This window comes from Crocodylus porosus, unplaced genomic scaffold (genome assembly GCF_001723895.1).
Source record: "Crocodylus porosus isolate Cpor-Errol unplaced genomic scaffold, CroPor_comp1, whole genome shotgun sequence".
Classification (NCBI taxonomy): Eukaryota; Metazoa; Chordata; order Crocodylia; family Crocodylidae; genus Crocodylus; species Crocodylus porosus.
The window spans coordinates 77,366,814-77,379,164 of record NW_017728948.1 but is presented as its reverse complement, the minus strand read 5'-3'; the positions used below and the strand labels follow the sequence as shown (position 1 = coordinate 77,379,164).

General features: G+C 50.7%; 1 protein-coding gene and 1 long non-coding RNA gene across 8 annotated transcripts in view; both read right to left on the bottom strand.

Annotated features, from left to right (window-relative positions):
* The window catches only part of MAPK10 (mitogen-activated protein kinase 10), a 408,832-nt gene that overhangs the window by 164,903 nt on the left and 231,578 nt on the right, over positions 1-12,351 (bottom strand). The window lies entirely within an intron of this gene.
* The window catches only part of LOC109322064, a 14,450-nt gene that overhangs the window by 588 nt on the left and 1,511 nt on the right, over positions 1-12,351 (bottom strand). The window contains exon 2 of the long non-coding RNA XR_002104300.1: positions 7,407-7,414. This is a non-coding gene — a long non-coding RNA (uncharacterized LOC109322064). The remainder of the gene's footprint in view (positions 1-7,406; positions 7,415-12,351) is intronic.

Below are 12,351 nucleotides of genomic sequence, written 5' to 3'. Positions count from 1 at the left end.
CCCCCCACATCTTAGTGTCATCAGCAAATTTGAACAGGGTGCTTTTTACCCCCTTGTCCAAGTCACTGATGAAGATGTTGAATAGTGTGGGGCCGAGGACCGAGCCCTGTGGAATCCCGCTGCCCACATCCCTCCAGGTCAAAAATGACCCATCCACCACCACTCTCTGGGTGCAGCCCTCCAGCCAATTAGTGACCCATTTGACTGGGTAGGTGTGGACACCACAGTACCCCAATTTTTTAATGAGAACGGAGTGAGAGACAGTGTCAAAGGCCTTCCGAAAGTCCAGAAAGACTATGTCCACTGCTACCCCTGCTTCTAAGGATTTTGTGACCTGGTCAAAGAAGGCCACCAGGTTGGTCTGACAGGACCTGCCTCTAATGCTTTGGTTGCCCCTAAGCATAAGCTCCCCCACTGGCTACACATGGACACGTGCCAGGATAATTGTCTCAAAAAACTTACCCAGGATTGAGGTAAGACTAACTGGCTCTCAGGAGCCAGGAGCAGGGAGGAGAGGAGGGATCTAGGCACATGGGCACTGTGCACACACATGCGCCCCCTTACCTGACCCAAGGCAGAGGCGAATGCAGCAGCAGGGGAACCAGCAGTGGGGGCAGCATCAGCTGATCCCCCTAAGGTAAGTGGGGCAGAGGGACCGGACACAGCTGAGCCAGATCCAGAGGGGAAGCCCCTGGATCCCTTTTAGCTGAGTCGGTAGGGAGCTGTGCTGCACGAACAGAGTGCGCAAACTCTGGGCTAGGGGGGACTGTCCCCCCAGGCCAGGGAGTACCCCCGGGGTTAACCCTCAGGGAGCAGGCTCCAGAGGCACTGGAAACCCCCCACGGGGGAGCAGAAGGGGCAGGACTGCTGGCAGGCAGTTCTGGGAAGACTGGAGCATCTGATTGGCTGTTGGGGCAGCGATGGGAATTTCAAACCACTGCCTTTAAAAGCTGTGGTTTGACGTAACACCCAGCACTTGGGAGCCAGGAGCAGGGAGGAGAGGAGGGATCTATGTGCCCCCTTACCTGACCCGAGGCAGAGGCGAATGCAGCAGCAGCGGAACCAGCAGTGGGGGCAGCATCAGCTGATCCCCCTAAGGTAAGTGGGGCAGAAGGACCGGACACAGCTGAGCCGGATCTGGAGGGGTAGCCCCCCAGATCCCTTTTAGCTGAGCAGGTAGGGAGAAACACCCCTGAGCCACACTGCGCCCGGTGTTTGCACTGGCGTTCACACCAGTGGGCGGGCAGGAAGGGCCAGGAGGGAGACTCCTGCTAGGGTAGGGTGAAGGCATCGCACTACACTATAAATAACAGCAACTCATATGATGCTGTCAATGCTGAGTGCTGCTAGGGCCCCTGCTTGGGGGGCACAGACTACCCGGGGCCCAGACAGAGCCCATGGGGGAGCTGGCATCCCCCCACCCCCAGCCTGTGGGGAATGCCCAGCAAGGCCCAGAGGGGTAGGGATTGGAGGCCCCCACACCTGTACTGCAGGTGCCTGCCCTAGGGCCCTGGAGGCGCAGGTGAGGGAGCTCCAGGAGGAGGTTAGCAGGCTGAGGGGAATCAGGGAGGCGGAGAATGAAATTGATGATTGTTTCTTTTCCCTGCAGGGCCATGCACCCAAGGAAGAAGCACCCTGGGAGGTGTCCTCCACTGCAGAGGGGCAGATGGTCACCTACAGAACCAGGGCTGCTCACAGCAAAGCAGTACCAGTTCCTCCAGTCCCGCTGGAGAACAGGTATGAGGCCCTGGCAACACTGGAGCAGGAGGAAGGAGAGGAGGCAACCGGAGAGGAGGCAACTCCACTCTCCATGCTCCGAACAGGCCGAAGGAGCCAAGCAGTCCCAGAGGATGAAACATCAAGTGATCATCATAGGCGACTCCATCCTGAGAGGTACAGAGGGCCCCATCTGTCGCCAGGACCCCTCGACATGCGAGGTCTACTGCCTGCCTGGAGCAAAGATTCAGGATATGACAGGGATGATCCAGGCTGTGATCCCGCCCACCGATTACTACCCCATGGTCCTAATCCACGTGGATACTAATGATGTATCCAGGAGGAGCCCTGATCACCTGATGGTGGACTACCATGCTCTGCGGGGCGTGCTGAAGGAGATAGGTGCACAGGTGGTATTCTCTTCTGTCCTACCAGTGAGCGGACATGGAAGATGACATGAGACCTGCATCACAGAGACCAACTGGCAGCTTCGGGAATGGTGTCTTGAAGCGGGCTTCGGCTTCCTAGACAACGACCTGAACATCACGATGAGAGAGATGCTCGCGTGGCATGGGCTTCACCTTTTCCCCAAAGGTAAGCATGTGTTCTCTTCTAGGTTGGCAGATCTCTTCCGGTGGACTTTAAACTATGCTTATTGGGGGAAGGGGAAGGTGAGGGCAGAGGAAGCCTTGGACCACTAAACCAAGCAGCACCCACAAGTACAGCCCAGCCTAGACCGACGAGCAGAACAAATAACCAGGTAAGCAACAGGGGCGAGGGCAATGCTGAGATTAGGGGGCCACTGCACACATCTTCAGGAGGCCTCAAATGCCTCTACACAAACACTCATAGTATGGGAAACAAGCAGGAGAAACTTACCTTCCTACTAGCTGACACCAACCCAGACATAGTGGGGCTCACAGAAACATGGTGGGACCCAACGCATGACTGGGCGGTGAATGTCAAAGGCTATAAGCTGTACAAGAAGGACAGGACAGGGAGGAAAGGTGGGGGTGTGGCACTCTACATTAAGGAGGAATACACATCCTCATCAAGTAGCTCAGGGTCAGAGGAGGCACACTGAAGTGCTCTGGGTTAGAATAAAAGGCAGTTGAGGGGAAAGGGACTTAACAGTGGGGGTCTACTACAGACCACCCAACCAAGGGGAAGAGCTAGACTGGGAATTCTTAAGTCAGCTCATGGAGGTAGTTGGGTCAAAGGACGTGGTCATCATGGGTGACCTGAACTTTCCAGACATCTGCTGGGAAGAGAAGTCAGCCAGGTCTGACCACTCACACAGGTTTCTAACCAAAATGCAGGACGTCCATCTAACCCAGGAGGTGCACAGCCCCACCAGGGGAGATGCCCTGTTAGACCTGGTGCTGGTCACGGGTGATGACCTGGTGAAGGGGCTGCGGATGCTCAACCACCTGGGTGACAGCGATCATCACCTCCTGGAATTCACCACCCAGCAAAAGGTGGCAAAGGCCTGCAGCAAGGCAGCAGCCCTAGATTTCAGAAGGCCAGACTTCAATGAGCTAAGGAGAATAGTCGGGGAGGCACCGAGGTCCTGGAGGGGCGGGGAGTCAGGTGTCCAAGAAGAGTGGTCGCTCCTTAAGGAGACAATCCTCCAAGCCCAAAAGGAAGTAATCCCAACACAGATCAAAGTGGGCAGGATGGGGTAAAAGCCCCCATGGCTCACCAAAAGCATCCGGGAATGTCTCCTAGCTAAAAGGGAGGCATACGCCGAATGGAAAGGAGGGACCATCATCAGGGAGGACTATACTGTCATTGCTCAGAGCTGCAGGGGGATGGTCAGGAAGGCCAAGGCAGAGATGAAACTGGGACTAGCTACCCAGGGACTAGGTACCCAGATCAATGACAACAAGAAGACCTTTTTTAAATACATAGGGGGCAAAAAGAAGGTACCAGGTAACGTGGGGCCCCAGACACGCTAGGAAATCTGGTCGTCACCCCAGATGACAAAGCTAACCTATTTAATAACTTCTTTGCCTCCATTTTCCTGAGCAGAGACTGGATCAGCCCACCACCGGAACCCCCTCAGGCACCAGGGGAGGTTCACCTAGGCCAAGGGTCAATGAGGATCTAGTCAGGGAACTTCTGGAGGGACGGGACATATTTAAATCAGCTGGTCCAGACGATCTCCACCCCAGAGTGCTGAGGGAATTAGTGGAGGTCATTGTGGGACCCCTGGCATGGCTTTATGACCACTCGTGGTGCTCTGGTGTGGTGCCAGAAGACTGAAAGACTACTAACTGGCCTAAGGATGCTCTTGCTGTGTTTGGCAAGAAAAGAGTTTAACCTGGGATTTGTTTAATGCCAAAACCACTCAAGATAAAGCTGTGAACACTCCATCAGTGGAGACATTGTAGAATGAACCTGCTAAATCCTGAGAGGACACATTGTTTTATCTCAAGGAAAAACTGCATGACAAAAATCCAATGAACCTCGAAGAGGACTTGCCACATCACATGGAACTTTGACAACTTAAGTATTTTTTAATAGGTTAAAAAACAAACTAAGGAAAATAAGAAACAGTGGAAAACCAAACAGTTCCTTTGGATAGAGGAGTGCTAGTAACACCAAGGTTGCAGGTTCTGCCCCTTGTTGGACTAAATGATCTCTTGAGGTCCATTCTTGTTTTACCTCTCTATAATAACAAAGAAGCAATTTTAGGATTCTGGAGGCTGAAGAAAGCTTGTTTTTTCTCCACTGGTGATAAAAAGGTCCGAGTAAATTTTATTCTGATATTACACAATTTCACTGGTTGCTGTGTTTTCTTACACAATATATGTCCTCAAATAAGACATCAAGAAAGGGCCTTCAGCCAACAAGGACACTCCTCCAGAGAGATAGATCGCACTTTTGAAAGAGCCACCCCAGATGCCACACAAAGATTTGCTGCAGTAAAAAAAAAAATTCCCACAAATCGTACACCACTAGTTATGACGTATCACCCTTCCTGGAACCTACATGGAAATTCCTCAAACAATTGCAACCCATACTAGAAGAAGACGACCCCCTTCTTAGAGATCTTTCCAGAACCAACCATCTAAGCCTTTAAAGAAGCACCAAACCTTGGTAACCTCATCACCAGAAGCAAACTTCCTATGACCCAAACCACACCCAATGAATTCAGACCATTCCAGGACAAGAAATGCAAAACCAGCCAACACATCTCCACCACTCTGGCAATAACTATACCCCACAACAGAGCCATCACCATTCCTGGATCTTATATCTACACCTTCAGAAATGTTATATATCTTACCAAGTGCACGAAATTCCCTGACGGCAAATATGTAGGAGAAACCAAACAACAATTGTGCACCAGAATGAATACACACCAAAAATCTATCAAAGACAAGAATACCCAACTATCTGTGTGGGTACATTTCTCACAGGGCAATTACTCCCTCTCTCATCTCGCAGTTCTAATCATCAAAGGGAAGTTACAAAACACCTTTTGTAAAGTAGCCTATGAGCTTCACTTCATAAATCTACCAGATACAAAAAATCATGGACTCAATATGCACATTGGATTAATGATGACACATTACAAACTGCCTGACATCTGATTCAGTAGGTGATGTCTTTTTCTCCCCACCTTTTCTCCCATACTTTTCTGCCCTTTGTCTCCCTGCTTTCTCACTGTTTCTTTTTTTTTTTGTGAGCCACTTTTTTACCTTGTATTATTACCACTGTAGTGTTTCTATTTCCCTTCTCCCCCGCTTTCTTCCCCCTCCCTTCCCTGCTTTACCTTTTGTTTTTCTAATTTCTACCTACTTTTATTTTCACTGACATCTTAACACACTTTTAGCTTCTCTCATTCTTTGGAGTCTTAGACCAGCAGAGACTCCCTATGCCTGAAGAAGGGTAACTGCACCCAAAAGCTTGCTAAGAACTTTTTTCCAACTACTCAGTTGGTCTAATAAAAGATATCACATCTACTCAAAGAACCTAGCCTCAAATAAGACATACACTTGCTTTTTTTGGAAGGCAAAATATATAAAAAATGATTTTTCCAGAGTAATGGCCAACTGTGACACAGAACACAAAGTATCCAGGAAGTGTGGCATCCCAGGAGACAGTCTGGGCAAGATAGTGGGAATGTCCTGGTGTTACAGGACAGCAACTAGGATGGACTCCAGACCCATGCAAGGGCAGGGGTAAAACTGTTTCATCTTTCCTGTAAATAGCTCTTTATACAAGTTCCTGTAAATAAAGTGTTGCTTCCATACCACAAACCTCATTAACGTCCTGCAGCCTGCATACAGAAGCTTACACGCCCTGAAACAGCAAAATTGCCGTTCCAGAACAAGATAAAGTGTACATCTTGTGGTGGGCCGGTAGGGGGTGCTCCTGCACTGAGCCACCCACCTCACTGTGCCTGACCACCTTCCAGGTTCCAAGTACCTCCTTGGGGGCACCTTACATCTGGCCAACCCTCTTCCTGTAGCAGACCTGCAACCCTGGGGTTAATGTTGCCACCACCCAAGGTCTGGACTGTTCTTATCCCTGTGCCCTCTGGGAAACACAGGCCTAGTAGTCATAGAGGGTACTCAACCCACTGCAAGAACTTGGGGTGTTTCCCTTAGTCTGAAGCACAAATAGTGGTCTCCCTTAGTCAGCCAGACCAAGGGGACCCGAAGACATAATCTAGACCCTCTCCCAATAAGTCTCCTATGCTAGGGACAGAGGAGAACTTTATTGATTACAAGGAGTAGGTTTGGAGTAGGGTACAGAATAGAGCAATATCAGAGAAATACCCTAGAGCAAACAGGGTGGCTGGGTAGCCTTTGATCATACACCCGTGTAACTGCAAGCTATATATCTAGTTAGATCTCAAGTAGCTTACCCACAAGTGTCATCCAGAGGCTGACAGAGCTTTCCTCTTGAGGCAGGCAGTTTATAGCAAGTCCATGTGTTTTGAGAGAGAGAGAGAGCGCTGCAGCTTATCTCTATGTCTCCATCATAGCTGCTGCTGGCACCAGCTGAGGTGAATCAATCCAGCTTCCAGTTTCATGCTGCTTTTGAAGTAGTTCAGCACATGCTCGTGCTTGAGCCTTGCCTTTCTAGCCTCATGCTCACGCTGTTCCTTCTTGTGCCAGAGCTGTGCTGCATTCTCTGCCAGCTCCATCTTTTTTAACTCTAGCTCAAACTTTAGCCTGTACTGGGCTTCCTGAGCTTCCAGCTCTAGCCTGTATCTCTGGAGGTCCAACCCATTGAGTGGAGAAGGGGGTTGCTCCTTGGGCATTTCTATCTCAAGGGGCTCACTCCTGGTGGGTCATCAGAAAGAGCAGTTCCATCATCTCCACTCCCACTTGGAACCAGGATGGGCAATACCTTGCTTCACTCATAGTTCAGCAGGACATAAATCAGGTTCTGTCTCTTTTGCCCTCTTTTTCTTTGGATGCCTATCTCCTTCAGCTTCTCCACCAATTGGACCTTGGTCAGGTGGTCATACTTGTCAGCCATCCTACATGGCTACTTTACCCAGTTGACCCGATGCTGAATTAAGAATTTGTTTGCTTAAGTGTTTGCAATAACTCTATTCCCTTCCCCAAATTATGCCTTCAAGACAGCAGGCTGTTGGATCTGACCTCTAGCACCAAGTGTGGCGGGCCAGTAGGGGGTGCTCCTGCACTGAGCCACCCATCTCACTGCACCTGACCACCTTCCAGGCTCCATGGGGGCACCTCATGTCTGGCCGACCTCTTTCCTGGAGCACACGCCCAGGCTTGCTATGGTTGTGAGAGGTTTAGTATAGGACTCAGCCCCTTGTGCTTGATGCCACAGCCCTCTTGGCAACCAGAAGTAAGCAGATTCTGTACTCTAATATTCCTCCCTGTTTCTGTTTCACCAAAGTAAAAGCAGCTTTCCTGCTTAAGATATGCACCCCTATTTGGAGGGCTGATTTTGGTAAAATGTATGTGTCCTATGCAAGTAAATATGGTATTTGATCTTATTATTTTCCACTTTCTCCAGTTTACTTTGTCTGTTATTGGGTACTCTTTCCTACATCCCATAATTGGAAAGTTAAATACATATCATGGATGTTTGCAAAATAATATATTAAAAAGGCATCTTCATAGATCAAGAAATAGTTATATGCACTTATATACAAACCTTTGTTAAAGATATTGAACCACGTGACTCTGTGTGTGTGTCGCAGTGCACTCAGGTGCCCTGAGCCTGAGAGCGAAGACTGCTCTGGGGAGACCCCTAGTGGCAGAAAGGGGGAGGCTCAGCTGCCAGTCACCAGGGCTGCACAGGTGCTGGTTGCTGGGGCAACTGGTAAAACCAGCTGACAGGAAGGGGCAGGACTTATCCTTTCTTAAGCCCAGGTAGGAGGACAGGAAAGCAGACCCTCTCCAGCAGCCGTGGGAGTAGGGACTCAGCTTGGACAGACAGAGGGGAGGACTCTGGCAGTGAGAGCATTCCCTGGTTGCTGCTGGGGTTGGGGGGGGCCCCCCCCCCCCCCCCCCCCGCTCCCTCACTCTCTAGAAGGGAGTAGATTTTGTTTGACCGGACAGTCTAGTTTTTATGTTGTAGCCCAGGGGCTTTATGTTTTATGTTTACTGTTTTGACCGGAGGACTGGGTGAGGCTGTTAGGGGTTGGAGGAGGCCTCACAGGGACTCCCCAGTAGTATGGGGGTTCCTGGCACCTGAGAGGGTGCAGCATTTGCAGGGTGCAGTGGCCCTAACCCCAGAGTGAGGGGCGGGCAACGAGGAGCCCCAGAACCCTGAGAGAGAGGGGACAGCGAGGAGCCGCCAGGAAAGGGGGCAGCGAGGAGCCCCAGAGTGAGAAAGGGGGCAGTGAGGAGCCCTGGGAGTAAAGAGGAGGGCCAGAACATAACAGGGCCCAGGTCAAACCACGTCAACTCCATCTGCGAGACTTGGGCTGTGGTGTAGGGGAGGAAAAGGAGCTGCAGGTAGCGTCCCCTGTCACCAGGGCATGGAAAAATGGGCAGTCTCCCGCTGATTACAACCCTCTTCTAATCAAGTAATATCAAGTTGTGGCAGGCGAGTAAGAAGGTGGTTGGCCCATTACAGGAGGGCAGAGCCAACCCAGAGAGGCTCCAATAGTGATACTCCTGTCACAATGGTGCATTGGCAGGGAAATTTTTACACGGCAGTATGCATCATAAGATGTTGGTTTACCCGAGTAAAGGAGCGAGCCCTTGGGCCCATGCAGAAAAAGGAACAACCTGTGGACCAGTTATATTGAAAGATGCAATGGCTGCTTTAACAAGCTGTGCAACAACAGACCCAGTTGGCCACCGTGATCGAGAACACGCAGCTCCGACCGATGATGCAGGTAGGACTGTGTGGCTACAGAGCCTGAGTCGACCCTGGGGCGGAAAAGGTGCTACCTCCATTGCTGACAGAAGTAATAATAGAGGGAAAAAGCGTAGTGGTGATGCTGGACTTGGGCTCAGTGCAGACCATGGTACAGAGTGATGTGCTACCAGCAGGGGAGAAGGGGAGAGTGGATCGCACGAGGGCGTGGTGTTGGGACGGGGACCCCCTTGACTTTGACAGAGTGAGGGTCGACCTACAGGTGGGTAACAAGACCCACAGGATGTTAGTGGGGGTCGCCAAACACCTACCCTATCCAGTAGTATTGGGCTGTGACTGGCCCGAACTGCTGGAAGAGATGGCGGTTTTAAGAGGTGCAGAGACCGCGGAGGGTTTTGTCGGGGAAACCAAACAACCCCTCTCCGAAGAGGAAGTGGGACAAAGGATCAATGTCACCCATTTGGGGGAGGATGAACACTTTCAGCTCGAGCAAAGCCATGAGGCCAATTTTTGGGCAGCGTTGCAAGAACACCTAGCCCGAAGAGATAACGAGGTGCTGAGGCCGGGACTGATGAGGACTACTCCGAGGTTCGAGTTAAGAAATGGCCTCCTCTACCGGATTAAGCAAAGGAAATCAGAAGGAAGGGAGGTCGCGCAGCTGCTGGTCCCGCGGCGGTATCGACAGGCTTTACTGAAGGTGGTTCATGAGCTCCCCATGGGCGGGCACCTGGGCTGGGACAAAACAGAAGCATGCATTCAGGCAAGGTTCTATTAGCCAGGTCTAGTGCGGGAAGTTGCAAGTTACTGCACTTCATGTCCTGTATGCCGAAAGGTCAATCCAAGACCACCTCCAAAGGCCCCTTTAATCCCAATGCCACTGGTAGAGGTTCCTTTTGAAAGGGTGGCAGTGGACATCGTTGGGCCACTGCCCCGGAGCAGCAGTGGAAACCAGTACATTCTAGTTCTGCTGGATTATGCAACACGTTACCCAGAAGCTGTGCCAATGTGAACAGTATTTGCCCCGAAGGTGGTGAATGAACTTCTGAAGATATTTTCCCAAGTAGGACTCCCTGGAGAATTACTGACTGACCAGGCAACAAAATTTACATCGTGCATATTCGAGAAAGTCAGTAAAGCACTGGGGATTAAACACCTGAAGACAGCAGTGTATCATCCCCAAACAGACAGGCTGGTGGAACGTTTTAACCAGACATTGAAGCAGATGCTAAAGAAATTTGTGGTGGAGAGCCCTCAAAATTGGGACAAAATGATACCCCTATTGTTGTTTGCAGTAAGGGAGGCACCCCAGGCGTCCACCGGGTTTTCACCCTTCAAATTATTGTACGGTCGGCAACCCAGGGGGATCTTGGACTTGATTAAAGAAAATTGGGAGGAACAGCAAAGTAGAGACCAGATGTTGTCCAATGTGTAATCCAACTATGAGAATGCCTTGAAGCAGCTTGGAGCGTGGTTTTAGGGAATCTCAGAGAAGCCCAGCGATGAGAAGTAAGACACTACAACCAAGGCGCACGGGAAAGGAAGTTTGATGTGGGGGACCAGGTGTTGGTCCTATCGCCTGACAGTGAAAGCAAGTTACTCACCCGGTGGCAGGGACCCTACGAAATCACACCCCAAGTGGGACCGGTGGACTACGAGGCATACCAGCCAGATAAGAAAAAAAAGAAACAGGTATACCACGTCAATATGTTAAAAAAATGGGAAGACCGGGAGTGTATGTACTTAGCCCCTCACCCCTAGGAATTAGAGTTGGGATGCACATTGACTGAGGAGAGTGGACCAGGTGATGTAGAACTGGCCCCGCAGTTGTCGGAAAAACAGAGGAGGCAGGCAGCTGAGCTGGTCGAAGACTTTGGAGATGTGTTCCGGGGAACCCCTGGGGAAGCCCCGGGTGTGGTGCACCGTATAAAAACTCCCCTGGGCCAGGTGATACGGGAGAATTGGAGGCAGATTCCCCAGAGACTCCAAAGCCACATAAAAGCAGAGATTGCAATGATGTTAGAGAATGATGTCATATGCAAATCGCACAGCGACTGGTGGAGCCCCATCGTGGCAGTGCCAAAGCCTGATGGGAAAATCCGCCTTTGCATCGATTATTGAAAAGTAAATGCAATAGCCAAGTTTTATGCCTATCCGATGCCCAGGGTGGATGAATTAGTAGAAAACATTGGGCAAGCTCATTACATTTCCACCTTAGACCTGACAAAGGGGTACTGGCAGGTCCCCATGGCAACTGAAGACCAGGAAATGACGGCTTTCACCACCCCATGGGGGCTCTTCCAATTCCAACACATGCCGTTTGGGCTGCATGGAGCTGCGGCTACATTTCAATGATTAATGGATAAGGTACTAGCTCCCCACGGGGGTTAAGCCACAGCATACGTTGATGATATTATTATATATATGGAAAGCTGGGATGAACACCTCGCTGCATTGAGAGCAGTGGTGCAAGATCTGAAGAGGGCTGGGCTGACAGCAAACCCAAAGAAGTGTACAATAGGAAAAGAGGAAACACAATACCTAGGGTTCCTAGTAGGGAGTGGGAAGGTGAAACCGCTGTTGAGCAAAGTGGAGGCTTTGCAGAGGTACCAGACCCCCCGTACTAAAAGGCAAGTAAGAGCTTTCCTGGGGTTAGCCGGTTACTATAGGAAGTTTGTGCCTTGCTTCACGGATCTGGTTGTACCGTTGGCAGAGATGATAAAAGCAGGGGCTCCAACCAAAGTAAAATGGACACCGGAGGCAGAAAAGGCGTTTCAAGCAGTAAAAGACGCGCTGTGCCTACAAGAAGAAGGTCCTGGGTAACGTGGGGCCCTTGCAGGATGCTTTGGGAAATTTGGTCATCACACCAGACAACAAAGCTAACATGTTTAACGATTTCTTTGCCTCTGTCTTCCTAAGCAGGGACCAGAACAGCCACCTCCCTGATGGGCCCCCCTTGGGCCCCAGGGGAGGCACACCTGGGCCAAAGGTTAGTGAGGAACTAGTTAGGAAACTTCTGGAGGGGCTGGACGTATTCAAGTCAGCTGGCCCAGACGATCTCCACCCTAGAGTCCTAAAGAAATTGGCCAAAGTCATTGCAGGACTCCTGGCATGGCTTTATGAGCACTCGTGGTGCTCTGGTGTGGTGCCAGAGGACTGGAAGAGGGCCAACATGGTTCCCATCTTCAAAAAGAGGAGGAAGGAGGACCCATGAAACTATAGGCCACTTAGTCTTACCTCGATCCTAGGTAAGCTGTTTGACAAAATTATGCTGGCACACATCCAGGAGGGGCCAGCAGGGGACTGCATGCTTAG